At 40.2% G+C, this 21653-nt stretch overlaps 1 protein-coding gene across 2 annotated transcripts in view; it reads right to left on the bottom strand.

The window, feature by feature from the left end:
• The window catches only part of SBK1 (SH3 domain binding kinase 1), a 57991-nt gene that overhangs the window by 15525 nt on the left and 20813 nt on the right, over positions 1–21653 (bottom strand). Inside the window, exon 1 of one of the 2 annotated variants that reach the window (XM_075830478.1) lies at positions 2406–3540. The exons of the other annotated variant lie outside the window; for it this stretch is intronic. The gene's annotated coding sequence lies outside the window, so the exon portion shown is untranslated. Of the gene's footprint in view, positions 1–2405; positions 3541–21653 lie in introns of those variants that run through there. 2 annotated transcript variants of the gene reach the window in all.

A 21653-nucleotide genomic window follows, 5' to 3' on the forward strand; every position in this document is an offset into this window, starting at 1 on the left:
GAGGACTGAATGATCATATGAAACGATCGACTGTCCCCATACAGTTTGCATCGGCCTGTGTAACAGGGCCTTTAAACGAGCGCCGATCGACTTGTTATATCGTCAATCGGCGCTCGTTATGGGCAGAAATCCGCCTGTGTAAACACAGCTTTATTCTGGATCAACAGTAGCAACAACATCTATAGGCCAGTGCCTATATACAGCATAAACTATATTGTAGTAAATGGGTGAAATAACACAGAATTGATACGGTGATAGTGACTAAACATCATTCATGTCCCCCATCTACATAGATCATATCAGGTAGCCGTACACAAATAGACCAGTAACTACAGTAATACAAGTAGCGGAGGCAGAGCCTTATCCTAGTCTACGATAACATCATCCTGCATCATTCGGATGAAACGGTACGTGGACGGAAAGACAATTTTTACGATCTTGAACTTATAGGCACGCAACCGTCCCAATAGAAAGTAACACGTTAACCGTACCCAGACATATCATCAAAATATATTATATGCATGCCATGCTGCGCGCAGACCCACAACTACATCCATTCACATTATCCGGAGCGTATCAGTAGGTACTTACACAGGGAGATCTCGGTGTACACAAGAGCCAGGACTGTACATTGAGGATCTTTGTATGGTCTATGGGCCCCCCCCCCCCCACCATAGAGCCACACCTCAGTTCACACCCAGCTGCAGACAGACCCTAGAGCCATAGCACACCTGTACAGACAGCACTCCAAACAGACACCTTCCCCCGGGGGACGCGTTCTAGTGACACCTGAATAAACCTGCAAGGGTAAAATGACACCTGAGGAACATCTCAGCGACGTCTATTGTCTATACCAGTCCTGCCGGAGCCCATACAATAAACCTCATCCAAATATCCATCCGGTTAAGGCACAAATATGGCGTTTAGAACTATTGATACATGATCGCCAATATAACTCGGACTCAACCGTGACCGCAAAAGTTCCGACGTCTTCCGTATTTTATTATTAGACCATACTCGCCGTCAAAAATTAAGCTAATTCGATGATATACCTATACACCAGCCATGAGCCAGTGTGATCTCCATAGTTACCCTATACTGATAGGCAGTTGACTAGTCACGCCTTTGTTGACATGTCTGCTATGGCTGTTATTACAATCCACATATGATTTTGCCCATTGTCTTTGTTTTCTTGGAGACAAAGAAATATGCGTTACCTGCGAAACAGTTTTCAAGATGGCTGACACACAGCGTTTTTCGTGTATCCCTGACAACGTCCACATTCAGATATATATCCTTGTGCAATGAATGGAGTGAATGTTTATGTAGACTGAGTAGTAGCCAAGCCATATAAATATATGGTCTAAATCTCTACTGTAGGTCAGCTTTAGCCTCAGGATAAGGGGATCGTGAACATAAAAAAAATAGTACATTAACGTTATAATATTACAGGAAGTTCTATTCACTGCCATTATCTGTGTTAGTCCATTATAGCCATGAATGTATCCAAAATGTGAATAATAACCTATAGTTCTCCCGGCAGATACGGATGAGTAAGTACTATCAGGACGGGGCCTTGCCATTGATTTACAGATACAAAACAATGCACAATGCTGCAGAGCATCGCTCCGTCCATGTACATAGTGCAGCCTTGTAGGTGTCATTCATATCCATACAAACAGTCCCTGTGTGTGTCAGACATATATACACTGTAGGAGTGACATTGCAGGCCGGCCTCGCCACATAAGTACACAAATATATTCATATTTTCCAGGATACAACAACAGGGAGTCAGTGCTCCATCACCATGTCATTGAATGGAAGTGAATATTCTATACGGCATGTTCGAGATGAAGAATTAACCATTTCTTTCATGTCTGTATGTACAAAATTAGAGGATATTGCAATACCCTTGAATGTTAGCAGGGACTCATTGCAGGAGTAACACTCTGCAGGCCTCTGACAGCCAGCGTGGCTCACAGGAGATTTGCCAGGAAAGTGATGGTCTGCAGTTGCTGGGCAGAAAAGTGTTAATGTAGCGATATTTCTTCCGGCTTTGCAAAAATTACGTTAATGGTCTATGCTGTGGTTTAATGCATACAAAGGGTTATTCAAGCACAAAAGCTCTAAGAATTGGGTCATATACAGGGGGGGATGTTTTTGGAATCAAAAATGTATTTGTACCTGAACCATGAATGTGTTTGACAAGGGGTTAACAGCATTTACTATCTAGACACTGGCTGTATGTATGTATATATATATATATATATATATATATATATATATATATATATATACATAAAAGCTATTATTTAGATCTGTATTGGGGAGATTGGAGGGACAGCCCTGTTGGAAGAAAGGGTTAATATGGTGCGAGATATGTATATAGGTATATGGTCCCTTACCTGTAAGGAGTCGTATTCAGATTGTTGGTTAGAGCCCTCCCCCCTCTTCTCTCATCCCGCGTCCTGGTGTCCTGGAGAATCCTCTGTACCAGTATGAATGGTCCAGTCACACATCAGACAAGTGCATCCCAGATCTGCCCTCCCGTCCCTTCTATAGGTCGGGCCTGTCCTACCCGGTCCTCGGCCGCCCAGTCCCCCTGTACACAGTGCCAGTGATACCGCACCACAGCCTGCCTTCTCCCTGTCCTCTCCTGCCCGCTACCTGCCCAATCTGTATTCACCACCATCTATTCCTCCGCCTGTCTGTATTCTCCCGAGCCGCTGCTGCTCTTCTCCGCTATGTCTTTACCCTATATCTATACTGTTCCCTATCCATATCCTATATCCTGCTCCATATGATGTTTCCCTGCCCTGCGGCTCCCTCACTTGTGTCCATATCCCCGTCCTGTCTCCTTTGTCCGTACTCTATATCCCGGTCCTGTCTCCTTTGTCTGTATCCTATATCCCTACCTTGTTCCCTCTCCTGTATATATATCCTGTATCGCTGTATTTCTATACTCTCCCGTGTCCGTATCCTATATCCCTTACTACAATTTCTCTCCTATGTGGCTGCCCTTCTCCTGTGTGTATATTCTATACCCCCATCCTGCTCTGTATCCTATATCGCGGTCTTGTCCCTGCCCTCTCTGCTATCCTCGTCTGTCTCTTTTGTCATTCTTCTGTAATCCCCCAGCCTGTGTCTCGGTTTCACAGTCCCTTGTTCTTCCCGTATCCCTCCCAGTATCCTTCTTTCTCTGTCTATTCTCTGTGACAGTCTCTCTCCTCCCTGTTTATCCTCTCTGCCTCCCCCCTCCCCTGTGCTGTATCCCGTCTCTCTCTTGTGATCGCCCTCCTTCCTCTACTGTCTACTATTCTTCTCTATGTCCACATCTCTCTCTCTCTGACCTGCGATAACCTTCTGTCCCTCTCGCGGGCACTCTATTTAACTCTTTTAGTCTCTTCCTAATTCCTATGGTTAACCTTCTTTTGTTGAGTACTGTATTGCTCTCATATACAATATACCTGTCTCTCACCTGTATACCTTCTCTGCTGCTTTAAATCAGGTTATTCCCCCCCACCCCAATATATTAACGAGTCTCTCAAATATCCAATTTTGGGGTATGCTCTGTGCTCACCTATTTCCCATTCTTTATTTACAAAAATGTGCAGCCCCATTATTTTATTCCATTGCTCGGCCCCCAACTAATAATTTCTTCTAATCACGTGACTGACTGCAGCTGGGTCCTAGAGGCTGGATGTTGGTTTCTAGGTCAGTTGTGCAAGGGGGAGGGAGAGGAGATCATGTGCGCTGTCCCTTTAACAGCAGGTGTTTTCAGCTTTCCTTAACTCATTCAGCACTTCTAGGGGGCTCATTGCATTATAATTCAATGGCCGAAGCCTTCCTGAATCACAAAGTCCATCCCAGTATAGATAAATGTACATTTCATGACAAAGCGTCTATGCTATATATATATATATATATATATATATATATAAAGATTAGATGTCCTCATTATTTACAGCACACCAGTGCTCTTGTCTGACATTGTACGTGAGCCTATTGTCTGCTTCATTTGTGCCTTTGTATTTGCTCATCTGTGCTCAATCCTATGTTGTCCTTTTATGTGTGTTCCTTTTAGGCTGGCCACAGAAATTAGATAGTTGTTGACTGAATAATAGTTTATCAGGCATGCTCAGCTTATCTTAAGGTGCATATTATTTAAGTAGGAGGGAGGTGCCACTTATCTTTAAGAAAACAAAGGATGTGATCTGTCTCCTATAGACAATGTAAGGCTATTTCCAGCCATTCATCTCTGACCCTCACTGCAGTGGGCTGAAATTTTACACATTGCCTGTGACATGAATGCTGCTGCACAGCGCACAGTCTGCAGCCTCTCCTGTGCCTTTGACCTACATCTGTGGCTCTCCACTATTTTGATTGCAATTTATTCTATATAACAACAGCTACTGATATATGTGATCTGGCCAAACTTCCCTATGTGATGCAGAGCTTAAAAGACGTAGAAAGAAAAATGTATAAATCCCTGATTTTTATTTTAATTGCCTACCATGATGCATCAATTTGTTCATCTCTAGTTTAACATTTATATTCCTTGTTCTACAGACGCCCTGATTTCATCTAACCACACCCCATTCTGTCCGACCTCCGTTGCATTTGTTCAAGGTCACAACCCTCCAAACAAAAGCTCGCTTTTGCCATTATCTAACTCTGTAATCATACTGTTAAAAGGAATTGTCCACTTTGGACAGTCCCTTTTATATAGAAGAATCCTCCGAAAATAAACTGGTCATCAGTTGTTGTGCTGCTGAGACCCCAGTGATCAGCTGCAATCCGTGGGGAAGCTGTCAATAAGTATTTAAGTACCCTGCAGCGCCACCACAGGAGAAATTAAGTATTACACAGTTGTCATTAAAATGAATGGGTTGTCCCTGTAATGCACAGACAAGCTAGGTCCTCCAGAGTGCGAGATGCTCTTTATAGCAGCTGTCTTCTCTGGCTTATACAAAAGAGTCCCGAATGGAAAAAGGTAATTTGAAAATGGGTTTTCTGAACAGGTAAAATGGTGACATTTTGGGTACAACAATCCGAGCCCCAGCGTTGTATGAAAATGACATACCTCGTCCGCTGTTCTCGTAGGGGGTTGGTTATTGTGTCTACATGACCTCTGCACCTACAAGTTGTAGGACTCGTGAAGGAAAAGGTCTGGAGGTCTGAATCTGCAAGGAGCACCAGAGTCTTAATTTATAAATGAGATGTCCCGCCGTGACAGATTCTTTTGAAATCACACAAATTACAGAGAATAAGAACAGATAGTAGGAGTGGCATCTGTCACATAGACATGAATCGTGCAGCTGCTCTGGATAGAAAAATGAAGACACTTCCAAGGAAATAGATTTCCAGGGAACAATCTTTGACAACAGGAACTGACGGGCAAATTAGGACAATTGACAGCTATATAGGAAGTACAGTTACTTGCCGCATGTTTCCAATAGGAGAACAGGCGCCTAGAAGACATTATATGACTAATACAATGGAAAAATATTCAGGAGTACGATCTGGTTGAGGTCAGGGATGAAGTTCTTCCACACCAAACTCAGAAAACAATTTTTTTTAATGGATCTCCCTGAGTGCACAGCGTCAATGTTATGCCAAAACAGGTAAAGGCCTTTCCCAAACTTTTACCACAAAGATGGAATGTCACAATATCCCATGGCATGAAGATCTTTCTTTATGGCCTCAGCCCAGAGCGTCAAAACCAGCTCGCCTTCACCAAACTTTACAGTTGGCACTAAACATCTAGACAGGAAACGTCTTCTGGCATCCACCAAGCTCAACAGATGAATCCGTCAGACTTCCAGATAGGGAATAATGATTCATTACTCCAGAGAACACTTTCCTCAGCTCCAGTGGCCAATAGTGGGTACTTCTAGCCAACACTTGGCATTGTGCATGGTGACCTCAGGCTCGAGTGTGGCTACTCAGCCCAGGAGACCAAATTCTTGAAGCCCCAGGTTATAAGTTCTTGTACTGACGTTGCTTCCAGAGATAGTTTAGAACATGTAAATGAGTGCGGACAGAAGATTTTCACATGCTACGGACCTCATTTATTGACAGTGTCCACCAGCAAAACTGTCCTTGATACCCATAGCAACCAGTCAGAGCTCAGATCTAGTAAAATGAAAGCTGGGCTCTAATTGGTTGCTATGGGTAAAAAGGACAGTTTAAGGCCCTGTTCACACAGAGTTCTTTGCAGGCGGAAAAATCTACCTCAAAACTCCTTCGGGAATTTCGAGGCATATTTTGACCTGCCTGGCAGAACATTTTTCGACTGCGGCCGTTGAGCGCTGCAGGCCAAAACTGCTACAAAGCCGCTTTTTCTGCCTCCCATTAGTGTCAATGGGAGATCAGAGACAGAAATGCCCGGAAAAAGGACATGTCACTTCCCGCTTCATTTTCGCTCGTGGGAAATAAACCGCCTCCGCCTCCCATTGAAATCAATGGGAGGCGATTTTGGGCGTTTTTTTGGCGCTGTTTCCGATGCGGTTTCTGTGTAGAAAAAACAGTGTCAAACTACTCTGTGTGAACTAGCCATAACTGTAAGGCTGGGTTCACACGACCTATTTTCAGACGTAAACGAGGAGTATTATGCCTCGTTTTACGTCTGAAAATAGGGCTACAATACGTCGGCAAACATCTGCCCATTCATTTGAATGGGTTTGCCGACGTACTGTGCAGACAACCTGTCATTTACGCGTCGTCGTTTGACAGCTGTCAAACGACGACGCGTAAAAATACAGCCTCGTCAAAAGAAGTGCAGGACACTTATATACATTATATGCGGGACACTTATATACATTATATGCGGGACACTTATATACATTATATGCGGGACACTTATATACATTATATGCAGGACACTTATATACATTATATGCGGGACACTTATATACATTATATGCAGGACACTTATATACATTATATGCAGGGCTCTTATATACATTATATGCGGGACACTTATATACATTATATGCAGGACACTTATATACATTATATGCGGGACACTTATATACATTATATGCGGGACACTTATATACATTATATGCGGGATACTTATATACATTATATGCGGGACACTTATATACATTATATGCGGGACACTTATATACATTATATGCGGGACACTTATATACATTATATGCGGGACACTTATATACATTATATGCGGGACACTTCTATACATTATATGCGGGACACTTATATACATTATATGCAGGACACTTATATACATTATATGCGGGACACTTATATACATTATATGCAGGACACTTATATACATTATATGCGGGACACTTATATACATTATATGCAGGACACTTATATACATTATATGCGGGACACTTATATACATTATATGCAGGACACTTATATACATTATATGCGGGACACTTATATACATTATATGCGGGACACTTATATACATTATATGCAGGGCACTTATATACATTATATGCAGGACACTTATATACATTATATGCGGGACACTTATATACATTATATGCAGGACACTTATATACATTATATGCGGGACACTTATATACATTATATGCGGGACACTTATATACATTATATGCGGGACACTTATATACATTATATGCGGGACACTTATATACATTATATGCGGGACACTTATATACATTATATGCGGGACACTTATATACATTATATGCAGGACACTTATATACATTATATGCAGGACACTTATATACATTATATGCAGGACACTTATATACATTATATGCAGGACACTTATATACATTATATGCGGGACACTTATATACATTATATGCAGGACACTTATATACATTATATGCGGGACACTTATATACATTATATGCGGGACACTTATATACATTATATGCGGGACACTTATATACATTATATGCGGGACACTTATATACATTATATGCAGGACACTTATATACATTATATGCGGGACACTTATATACATTATATGCAGGACACTTATATACATTATATGCAGGGCTCTTATATACATTATATGCGGGACACTTATATACATTATATGCAGGACACTTATATACATTATATGCGGGACACTTATATACATTATATGCGGGACACTTATATACATTATATGCGGGATACTTATATACATTATATGCGGGACACTTATATACATTATATGCGGGACACTTATATACATTATATGCGGGACACTTATATACATTATATGCGGGACACTTATATACATTATATGCGGGACACTTCTATACATTATATGCGGGACACTTATATACATTATATGCAGGACACTTATATACATTATATGCGGGACACTTATATACATTATATGCAGGACACTTATATACATTATATGCGGGACACTTATATACATTATATGCAGGACACTTATATACATTATATGCGGGACACTTATATACATTATATGCAGGACACTTATATACATTATATGCGGGACACTTATATACATTATATGCGGGACACTTATATACATTATATGCAGGGCACTTATATACATTATATGCAGGACACTTATATACATTATATGCGGGACACTTATATACATTATATGCAGGACACTTATATACATTATATGCGGGACACTTATATACATTATATGCGGGACACTTATATACATTATATGCGGGACACTTATATACATTATATGCGGGACACTTATATACATTATATGCGGGACACTTATATACATTATATGCGGGACACTTATATACATTATATGCAGGACACTTATATACATTATATGCAGGACACTTATATACATTATATGCAGGACACTTATATACATTATATGCAGGACACTTATATACATTATATGCGGGACACTTATATACATTATATGCAGGACACTTATATACATTATATGCGGGACACTTATATACATTATATGCGGGACACTTATATACATTATATGCGGGACACTTATATACATTATATGCGGGACACTTATATACATTATATGCGGGACACTTATATACATTATATGCGGGACACTTATATACATTATGTGCAGGACACTTATATACATTATATGCGGGACACTTATATACATTATATGCGGGACACTTATATACATTATATGCGGGACACTTATATACATTATATGCGGGACACTTATATACATTATATGCGGGACACTTATATACATTATATGCGGGACACTTATATACATTATATGCGGGACACTTATATACATTATATGCGGGACACTTATATACATTATATGCGGGACACTTGTATACATTATATGCGGGACACTTATATACATTATATGCAGGACACTTATATACATTATATGCGGGACACTTATATACATTATATGCGGGACACTTATATACATTATATGCGGGACACTTATATAGATTATATGCAGGACACTTATATACATTATATGCAGGACACTTATATACATTATATGCAGGACACTTATATACATTATATGCAGGACACTTATATACATTATATGCGGGACACTTATATACATTATATGCGGGACACTTATATACATTATATGCGGGACACTTATATACATTATATGCGGGACACTTATATACATTATATGCGGGACACTTATATACATTATATGCGGGACACTTATATACATTATATGCGGGACACTTATATACATTATATGCAGGACACTTATATACATTATATGCAGGACACTTCTATACATTATATGCAGGACACTTATATACATTATATGCAGGACACTTATACATTATATGCAGGACACTTATATACATTATATGCAGGACACTTATATATATTATATGCAGGACACTTCTATACATTATATGCAGGGCACTTCTATACATTATATGCGGGACACTTATATACATTATATGCGGGACACTTATATACATTATATGCAGGACACTTATATACATTATATGCAGGACACTTATATACATTATATGCAGGGCACTTATATACATTATATGCAGGACACTTATATACATTATATGCAGGACACTTCTATACATTATATGCAGGACACTTCTATACATTATATGCAGGGCACTTCTATACATTATATGCGGGACACTTATATACATTATATGCAGGACACTTATATACATTATATGCAGGACACTTATATACATTATATGCAGGGCACTTATATACATTATATGCAGGACACTTATATACATTATATGCAGGACACTTCTATACATTATATGCAGGACACTTCTATACATTATATGCAGGACACTTATATACATTATATGCAGGACACTTATATACATTATATGCAGGACACTTATATACATTATATGCGGGACACATATACATTATATGCAAGGCACTTATATACATTATATGCAGGACACTTATATACATTATATGCAGGACACTTATATACATTATATGCAGGACACTTCTCTCAGACGTAATTTGAGCCGTACTTCATTGAACTCAATGAAGAGCAGCTCAAAATTTACGGCTGCAGAGAAGCCTCGCAAAATGCGGAGGAGGAGCAATTACGGCTGAAACGAGGCAGCTGTTTTCTCCTGAAAACAGTCTGTCATTTCAGACGTAAAAGCCTCTCATCGTGTGCACATACCCTAAGGGCACGGCCAGACGTGGCGGATTTCCTCCGCAACTGTCCGCATCAATGCCGCACAGAATCTGCGTTGCAGATTATGTTGCGGATCTGCCCAAAATGTGCAGTAAATTGATGCGGATTAGCTGCTGCGGACTGCGGTAAAAGTACTTCCCTTCTCCCTATCAGTGCAGGATAGAGAGAAGGGACAGCACTTTCCCTAGTGAAAATAAACTAATTTCATACTTACTGGCCGTTGTCTTGGTGACGCGTCCCTCTTTCGGCATCCAGCCCGACCTCCCTGGATGACGCGGCAGTCCATGTGACCGCTGCAGCCTGTGATTGGCTGCAGCCGTCACTTACACTGAAACGTCATCCTGGGAGGCCGGACTGGAGACAGAAGCAGGGAGTTCTCGGTAAGTATGAACTTCTATTTTTTTACAGGTTGCTGTATATTGGGATCGGTAGTCACTGTCCCGGGTGCAGAAACAGTTACTGCCGATCGCTTAACTCTTTCAGCACCCTGGACAGTGACTATTTACTGACGTCTCCTAGCAACGCTCCCGTAATTACGGGAGCCCCATTGACTTCCTCAGTCTGGCTGTAGACCTAGAAATACATAGGTCCAGCCAGAATGAAGAAATGTCATGGCAAAAAAGCAAGACGCATCCGCACCACACATAACATGTGCATGACATCTGCGGACTTCATTGCGGAATTTAGAATCTCCATTGAAGTCAATGGAGAAATTCCGCCATGAGTCCGCCACTGCTCCGCAACAGACAGAGCATGCTGCGGACACCAAATTCCGCTCCGCAGCCTATGCTCCGCAGCGGAATGTTACGCATCGTCTAAACGAACACTTCTAAATAGAAGTGGAAGTCAATGGAGAAACGGCTCCGCTGCGGATTAACGCTGCGGAGTGTCCGCAGCGGAATTCAAGTGAAGTTCCGCCACGTGTGAACCCAGCCTTAGGGTATGTGCACACGATAGCAGGCATTTACGTGTGAAATGACAGACTGTTTTCAAGAGAAAACAGCTGCCTCGTTTCAGTCGTAAGTGATCCTCCTCGCATTATGTGAGGCGTCTGTGACGCTCGTAAATCTTGAGCTGCTCTTCATTGTGTTCAATGAAGAACGGCTCAAATTACGTCTGAGAGAAGTGTCCTGCATATAATGTATATAAGTTTCCCGCATATAATGTATATAAGTGTCCCGCATATAATGTATATAAGTGTCCCGCATATAATGTATATAAGTGTCCTGCATATAATGTATATAAGTGCCCTGCATATAATGTATATAAGTGTCCTGCATATAATGTATATAAGTGTCCTGCATATAATGTATATAAGTTTCCCGCGTATAATGTATATAAGTGTCCCGCATATAATGTATATAAGTGTCTCGCATATAATGTATATAAGTGTCCTGTATATAAGTGTCCTGCATATAATGTATATAAGTGTCCTGCATATAATGTATATAAGTGTCCTGCATATAATGTATATAAGTGTCCTGCATATAATGTATATAAGTGTCCTGCATATAATGTATATAAGTGTCCTGCATATAATGTATATAAGTGCCCTGCATATAATGTATATAAGTGTCCTGCATATAATGTATATAAGTGTTGCGCATATAATGTATATAAGTGTCCCGCATATAATGTATATAAGTGTCCCGCATATAATGTATATAAGTGTCCCGCATATAATGTATATAAGTGTCCTGCATATAATGTATAGAAGTGTCCCGCATATAATGTATATAAGTGTCCCGCATATAATGTATAGAAGTGTCCCGCATATAATGTATAGAAGTGTCCCGCATATAATGTATATAAGTGTCCCGCATATAATGTATATAAGTGTCCTGCATATAATGTATATAAGTGTCCCGCATATAATGTATATAAGTGTCCCGCATATAATGTATATAAGTGTCCTGCATATAATGTATATAAGTTTCCCGCATATAATGTATATAAGTGTCCCGCATATAATGTATATAAGTGTCCCGCATATAATGTATATAAGTGTCCTGCATATAATGTATATAAGTGTCCTGCATATAATGTATATAAGTGTCCTGCATATAATGTATATAAGTGTCCTGCATATAATGTATATAAGTGTCCCGCATATAATGTATATAAGTGTCCCGCATATAATGTATATAAGTGTCCCGCATATAATGTATATAAGTGTCCTGCATATAATGTATATAAGTGTCCTGCATATAATGTATATGTGTCCTGCATGTAATGTATATAAGTGTCCCGCATATAATGTATATAAGTGTCCTGCATATAATGTATATAAGTGTCCCGCATATAATGTATAAGTGTCCTGCATATAATGTATATAAGTGCCCTGCATATAATGTATAAGTGTCCTGCATATAATGTATATAAGTGTCCTGCATATAATGTATATAAGTGTCCCGCATATAATGTATAAGTGTCCTGCATATAATGTATATAAGTGTCCTGCATATAATGTATATAAGTGTCCTGCATATAATGTATATAAGTGCCCTGCATATAATGTATATAAGTGTCCCGCATATAATGTATATAAGTGCCCTGCATATAATGTATATAAGTGTCCTGCATATAATGTATATAAGTGTCCCGCATGTAATGTATATAAGTGTCCCGCATATAATGTATATAAGTGTCCCGCATATAATGTATATAAGTGTCCCGCATATAATGTATAAGTGTCCTGCATATAATGTATATAAGTGTCCCGCATGTAATGTATATAAGTGTCCCGCATATAATGTATATAAGTGTCCTGCATATAATGTATATAAGTGCCCTGCATATAATGTATATAAGTGTCCTGCATATAATGTATATAAGTGTCCCGCATATAATGTATATAAGTGTCCTGCATATAATGTATATAAGTGTCCTGCATATAATGGATATAAGTGTCCCGCATATAATGTATATAAGTGTCCCGCATATAATGTATAGAAGTGTCCCGCATATAATGTATAGAAGTGTCCTGCATATAATGTATATAAGTGTCCTGCATATAATGTATATAAGTGTCCTGCATATAATGTATATAAGTGTCCTGCATATAATGTATAGAAGTGTCCCGCATATAATGTATAGAAGTGTCCTGCATATAATGTATATAAGTGTCCCGCATATAATGTATATAAGTGTCCTGCATATAATGTATATAAGTGTCCTGCATATAATGTATATAAGTGTCCTGCATATAATGTATATAAGTGTCCTGCATATAATGTATATAAGTGTCTCGCATATAATGTATATAAGTGTCCTGCATATAATGTATATAAGTGCCCCGCATATAATGTATATAAGAGTCCCGCATATAATGTATATAAGTGTCCCGCATATAATGTATATAAGTGTCCCGCATATAATGTATAGAAGTGTCCCGCATATAATGTATAGAAGTGTCCCGCATATAATGTATATAAGTGTCCTGCATATAATGTATATAAGTGTCCTGCATATAATGTATATAAGTGTCCTGCATATAATGTATATAAGTGCCCTGCATATAATGTATATAAGTGCCCTGCACTTCTTTGCCGAGGCAGTCAATTTACGCGTCGTCGTTTGACAGCTGTCAAACGACAACGCGTAAATGACAGGTCGTCTGCACAATACGTCGGCAAACCCATTCAAATGAATGGGCAGATGTTTGTCGACGTATTGTAGCCCTATTTTCAGACGTAAATCGAGGCATAATACACCTCGTTTACGCCTGAAAATAGGTCGTGTGAACTCAGCCTTAGAAAGTTTGATAAAGGAGGTGCAATGGGTTTATATTTGGTGGCTATGTTCTGTGGGATTGTGCTGCGGAGTTGTGGCTTCTAGAAATTTACACTTCACAATAGCAGTTCTGAAAAGTGACATGTCAGAAGTTTGGATTGTGGGGTCCACGGAGACCCTCACTGATCGCTAAAACGGGTGAGAGCTGTGCCGCTTTGTTTCTGATCGGCTTTCCATCTGCCTGTCTATCTATCTATCTATCTATCTATCTATCTATCTATCTATCGATCTATCTATCGATCTATCGCAATTATTTCCCTCTATATACTGGTTCAAGCAGCAATCTTATCCATTCTAGGCTTATGAGAATATAGATACGAGGTTAATAATGAGATTTTACAGCAAATCTGGAACAGAAGTACAACTGATTCATTTTAATATCTTGCTGAAAATATGAATGACCTTTAAACAAGTTTCGTGCGCAGATGTCACATATTTCATTCATTGAAGCCTCCAAAATTGACAACCAGAGCCAAAAATATGTCTATTTTTCCAAGCATCGGACGTAAAATGAGATACATCCCGTACAAAAATTATTTTGTGAGGTCGCAAAAATAATAGAGAAAATAATAATCGTTTTGCCTGGTCACTTCAGAGTACGGAGGGCATTTTGTGGCGTGTTTAGTTAGGCTTCGTTCACATCTGCGCTAAGTTTTTCCGTTCTTCCGTCATACGAACAGAAGAAGAAAAAAAAAACAGAAGTGCCGGAGAACTTTCATCATACTGACGGCCCCCAGAGAGCCAATTGACTTTAACGGAGTCTGTCGGGTTTTCATGGGGGTTGTCTCGCATTTTACCAGAAGAAAAAAACTAAATTCTGTGTCACAAATTTACGTGTCACTATATCTTGTCTCATGTAATAACTCCATCAATGGAGTAAAATAAAATCCATGACACAAAATATGGTGACTGGATTCACTTACAACACAAGTCTCTTTCTTTCGAGGGTTTTATTCTTGTGAATCGTCCAGATCTTTTCTGCTCGTCCACACGATCCGGAATTGACGCGTTTTTTTCCAGCCGGAATTTCTGCTGGAAAAAATGCAGCAGAATACAGTAGCAGCATGATGGATGAGATTTAGGCTGGGTTCACACGACCATGTTACGTCCGTAAAGTACGGAACGTATTTCGGACAGAAGACCCGGACCGAACACAGTGCAGGGAGCCGGGCTCCTAGCATCATACTTATGTACGATGCTAGGAGTCCCTGCCTCGCTGCAGGACAACTGTCTCGTACTGTAATCATGATTACAGTACGGGACAGTAGTTCCACGCAGAGGCAGGGACTCCTAGCGTCGTACATAACTATGATGCTAGGAGCCCGGCTCCCTGCACTGTGTTCGGTCCGGGTCTTCCGGCCGAAATACGTTCCGTACATTACGGACGTAACATGGTCGTGTGAACCTAGCCTTAACAAATCACATCCAAATGCTGCGTAAAATTTCCGTGCCGAAGTAGACCTGCGGTGCGTATTTTTCGGACCCCAGCATGTCAATTCCTGCTACGGAAAGTGTCCAGAATTGCTGAGTTTTTCATAGGAGACGTCTCCATCTCCTAACATTGGGAAAAACGCAGCAATTTACGCACCATTTTCTGCCGCAAAAAACGCAAGAAATTGTGCATTTTTGCCGCAGCGGAAAGTGCCCTTAGAGAAATATAAATTCTGTATTCAGAAAACATGCATTTTAGTTTGCGGTGTTTTTTATATGCAGTGTTTTTTATATGCGGTGTTGACCCTAATGGGTGACACATTTTTACCTGGCACAAAGTACACAAAGTTGAGCGATATGCCTCTATTTATGTGAATATGTGGAAAACATTCTAAAAAAAAATGACGCCATTCGTACAAAAAACAAAAAATTGACTACAGAACAAACATTATTGTCAATTTTTGTAGGTGTTTGGTTCACAACTTTTTTATGTCACATGGGAAATCAAAAGTTCTAACGACAGGTTATTTTTTTTTTTTAGACCTAGCATTTTGGCTAATTGTAAAGCCAATTGGTGCAATCTGCAACTCCACTTCTGCACCAACCGTTTCTTTAAAAATCCTCTTTGTGTTAAATATAGGTAATTTATTTGTTCCGGTGCTAATTACACCAGCGGTGGCTTCTTTTTATACAGCAGCGCACGAAGCCGTCGTGTTGGCCTGAACGTACCAGCTCTAATTTCCATTCCCATTGTGCTTAAGTAAAGAACACCGTGGAAAATTAAGAATCAAAAATAGTAATGTCAGGAGGACGTCTTGGGAGATTCCTGATTGCACGAGGAGAGAATAGTATGACGCATACGGCAATCACCATTCCGTCCCCCTGCGGTTGCATTGATTTGGCACAATGGATGCAGGTTATTTCTCACCTGTGAGACAATCATCTACTCTCAGATTGACAAGAACTTCGAGAGCTATTCCAGGAGGCACTATAGACTCCCCTTATGTGGGAGGGGCCTATAGTACCGCTCATCCGGATCTTCCTGGTTTATGAATATAACGCAAGAACAACAATAAAGATACGTTTACGGACTATAGGACAGTATCCAACCCCTGCCATTTATGGTAGGAACCTATAGTTCTGTTTATCCTGCTTCTCCCAATTCAGGAATATAACAAAACAATTGTGACGACGGACACATGGACGGGGAAGTAGGAGAGTCTGGGGTGAAAGGGTTGATTACCTCTATGGGAAATGTAATGGCAAAAATATTTTTGAGTCTTGAACATGCTTGTTAGGGAGTCTCTAGAGTCAGGGCTGGATCACGGTTTGTGGAGGCCACTCGGCAAACATGAGTTGGGCCCCTTGCCTTTGCGTATGGAAGGAGGGAGCTATAGAGTAATTTTAGCGGGATATGGCTCCAGGTATGAAATATGGTGGCACATAATGATGTCATATAGTGTCATACAGTGAGCAGTGCCAACAGAACTATGGAGTCCCCAAACTATATATATGACTACTTTAAAATCAGACCATGGCGGGGGCAGAGAGGTGGAGAACCCCAAATGATGGTGGACCCTCTAGCCCTTGTTATAATTCAGCCCTGGCTTGAAAATGGCTATTGCTATCTAATAAGTATGGGTACCTTTCATTTCAAAATCTTCATGGTAATGCATTTCTCATCTCCGCAACCCCTTTTTGAAACTAAGCCGGCCCGGAGCTAGAGCTGTTCTCTACTTTGGTTCTTAGAGGGGGGTCCTAAGGAGGTCCTAAGTAGGGGAGACCCTCTATGATATCCATAGGTCCCAATAGGGCGTATGGAAAGGGTTCATCTTAGTTCATCTTAACGATAAAACAGCAAAACATTTCTTGTTATTTCCGTATTGATTAATATTATCTATTTTCTGACCTAGATTACCGCGAAACCAAATATTTTTAGTCGTGTGACTCATACACAATGTCTTTTTTTAACAACGTGATATGTGTCTCTTGTACATGGACGTGTCATTTTTGGTCTTTTAATTGGGCTTCATCACAAGGCAGACATCACAAGCCCACGTCCACTCCCATGTGAGAAGAACATAGGAGGACGGTATTACAAGACACACATCATAAGTGGTGGCGCCTTTATAAATAGCGACTAATAAAGTTTGATGTTTGTTCTTGAAAGACATTTAGGTTCTGGTTATAAAGTGTAGGACACGTCCAGTGATGCTATAAACTTAAAGGGGTGCTCCGCCTAAATGTATTTTTATAAAAATCTGATTAATAACACATGTTGACATGGGGAACGGCATGGCTTGACTTCAACTGTTCCCCTTCAGCATTCAGCCAATGCAGCTCTTAGGCCCCATGCACACGTACGTATTTTTTGCGGGTGAATTGCGGCCCCATTCATTTCTATGGGCCCATGCACACGACCGTGGTTTCCAGACGTGTCTTATTACGAATGTGTTTTGCGGTCCAGGCTCATAGAAATGAATGCACGCGGCCATGTGCATGGCCCGCGATTTGCGGGCTGCTCGCGGGTGACACTCCGCGGCCGTCTGAGCCACAAATCACGGCCGTGCACACCACTACGGTCGTGTGCATGAGCCTTTCGTTTTTTGAGACAGACTGCTTGCTATGTAGACATTCCCTAGCAGCTACTGCCGCTTGGTTGTCAGGCATCATGTCCATAGCAACCAGTCTGTCTCAGATCATTCAGGTCTTTGGATCAAAGCAGATTTGGCACTCAATTGAGTGAAGAGAAAGAGCAAGCAGGCTCAGCAGTACTCAAGCCAAATTTTTCTGTTACTGCCGTATTAGGCCTTGTTCACACGGCGCTATAAAAAAACGACGTGTAAACGCGTTGAAAACGCTAGCGTTTTTGCAAAGCGCTTTTTAAAGTACAGGCGTTTTTGCTGCATTTTTGGGCACGTAATTAAGACTCCCATTAACTATGGGAATTAGGTGCGTTTTCCGGGGGAGGTGTTTACGCACCAAGAATTGACCTGACGCTTCTTTTTTTACACAACACGTTTTTTTAAGCACGCGAACGTAAAAGAAACGCATCGTATGCACTACAATGCGTTTTCCCATTGATGTCAAAGGGAAGCTTAAAGCAAGCATTTGACGTGTTTTTGATGCGTTTTTCGATGCTTAAAAGGCGGCAAAAACGTGTCGAATACATGGCGTGTGAACAAGGCCTTGCAAAAAATAAATCATGGAGAACCTTTTTAAAAGGGGTTGTCTAGGATTAAAACACACGGCTGCTTTCTTCCAATAACAGCGCCACATTCACTTCAATGGAGTTGAGCTGCAATACTGGGGGTCCTAGTGATATCCCATAACTTATAAGAAACCCCCTTTAAGGCAACACTTTTAAAGGAGTTGTCTAGGTTTACGATTTTATTCCAGAAACAGCGCCACACCTGTCCATGGGCTTTGCCTGGTATTGAATCTCATCCTTATTCAAGTCAACAGGCCTGAACTGCAATACCAGACATAGCCTACGAACAGGTGTGGCACTGTTTCAGAAAAAAAAATCCTTTTTCCTAATCCTGGACTACCCTTTAATTGTTGATGTTACCCAGTTGAAGGACTAGACGTCTTGCTATTTCATAGGTGATGACAACGACCTTCTTCAAGATTTATTCTCATAGACCAAAGACTGTAAATCACATTCCTTCTAAATTGTCATTACGTGAGGCAGATTTAATAGTTGCAATCATCTGTGATAACAGGGAGACTCTCAGCGACAGAATTATATTTAGAAAAGTAATTACAGGAGGAGGCGAGGTACCCCACTGCTGCCACCCTTAAGGGCATCATATTACAAGGACCTATGGAAGGATTTTTACCAGAAATAAGACTTCTCATTTCCCTTTGACAGATTCTTGTTATTCTTGACCTTTGTAAATGTCATTGGATGTATGGGATCCTGTTGTGTTTAATATACATACTTCATCCTCTATACTGTATGTTACATATCATAATGATGGTATTTCTCTGATGGTACGGTATATTATACAGGGTTAAATTGTAATCAGTCTAATGAAAAGTTTTACAATTTTCAAATCTACTTTTATTTCAATACCTCGTCATTGTAAGGTCTTTACTTGCTGTAAGTGAGTGGAAACATTCTTGTTTACATTCAAAGGCTAAAAACCTGTCATAACCACGTCCACTCACAGCTGAGAGCCTCTTACAATGTAGTGGTCTAGGTCAGTGGTCTCCAACCTGTGGCTCCTCAGCTGTTTAAAAAAACTGCAACTCTACAGTAACCTCACTATATGTGTTCTCTATACTGTGACACCATTGTACTCATTAGACCTGCAATGTGACAACATTCGTTTTTTCTCCATTTTTGTATGTATATTCCTGTGCTATGAAATCCCCTTGTGCATTATCCTGTCATTGAACATCACTGTGTGCATTATCCCTGTACTGTAACATCACTGTGTTTATTATCCCTGTATTGTGACATCACTGTATGCATTACCCCTATACTGTGACAACACTGTGTTTATTATCCCTGTACTGTGACATCACTGTGTGCATTATCTCTGTACTGTGACATCACTGTGTTTATTATCCCTGTTCTGTATCATCACTGTATTATCCCTGTACCGTGACATCACTGTGTTCATTTGCCCTGTACTGTGACATCACAGTGTTTATTATCCCTGTACTGTAACATCACTGTGTTTATTATCCCTGTACTGTAACATCACTGTGTTTATTATCCCTGTACTGTGACATCACTGTGTTTATTATCCCTGTACTGTAACATCACTGTGTTTATTATCCCTGTACTGTGACATCACTGTGTTTATTATCCCTGTACTGTGACATCACTGTGTTTATTATCCCTGTACTGTATCATCACTGTATTATCCCTGTACCGTGACATCACTGTGTTCATTTGCCCTGTACTGTGACATCACTGTTTATTATCCCAGTACTGTGACATCACTGTATGCATTACCCCTACACTGTGACATCACTGTTTATTATCCCTGTACTGTGACATCACTGTATGCATTACCCCTACACTGTGACAACACTGTGTGCATTATCCCTGTACTGTGACATCACTGTTTATTATCCCTGTACTGTGACATCACTGTTTATTATCCCTGCTCTGTGACATCACTGTTTATTATCCCTGTACTGTGACATCACTGTTTATTATCCCTGTACTGTGACATCACTGTCTTTATTATCCCTGTACTGTGACATCACTGTTTATGATCCCTGTACTGTGACATCACTGTCTTTATTATCCCTGTACTGTGACATCACTGTGTTTATTATCCCTGTACTGTGACATCACTGTCTTTATTATCCCTATACTGTGACATCACTGTGTTTATTACTCCTGCACTGTGACATCACTGTGTTTATTAGGGATGCACTGTGACATCACTGTGTTTATTACTCCTGCACTGTGACATCACTGTGTTTATTACTCCTGCACTGTGACATCACTGTGTTTATTACTCCTGCACTGTGACATCACTGTGTTTATTAGGGATGCACTGTGACATCACGGTGTGCATGATTCCTGTGCCGTAACTTAATTCCCCTATGATTCACGTTAATTATCTTTATGCTGTGACATTGCTGTGTGCATTACCTCTGTATTGTGACTACTTTGTGCATTGCCTAGTTCATTAGGGAAAGAAACATGTCACCGAGTAGAGAATAAAATAATCATAAGCTTTTCATGTTCTGACCTCGCGGCTGAAAGTGATCATGGTGAAGTGGAGCTTTGTTCCAAGTTTTGCTATCGGGCCCCATGGTTACAGGTTACACCCCTGGTAAACATGCTCCAGAC

This window comes from Rhinoderma darwinii, chromosome 6, assembly GCF_050947455.1.
Source record: "Rhinoderma darwinii isolate aRhiDar2 chromosome 6, aRhiDar2.hap1, whole genome shotgun sequence".
NCBI classification, from domain to species: domain Eukaryota; kingdom Metazoa; phylum Chordata; class Amphibia; order Anura; family Rhinodermatidae; genus Rhinoderma; species Rhinoderma darwinii.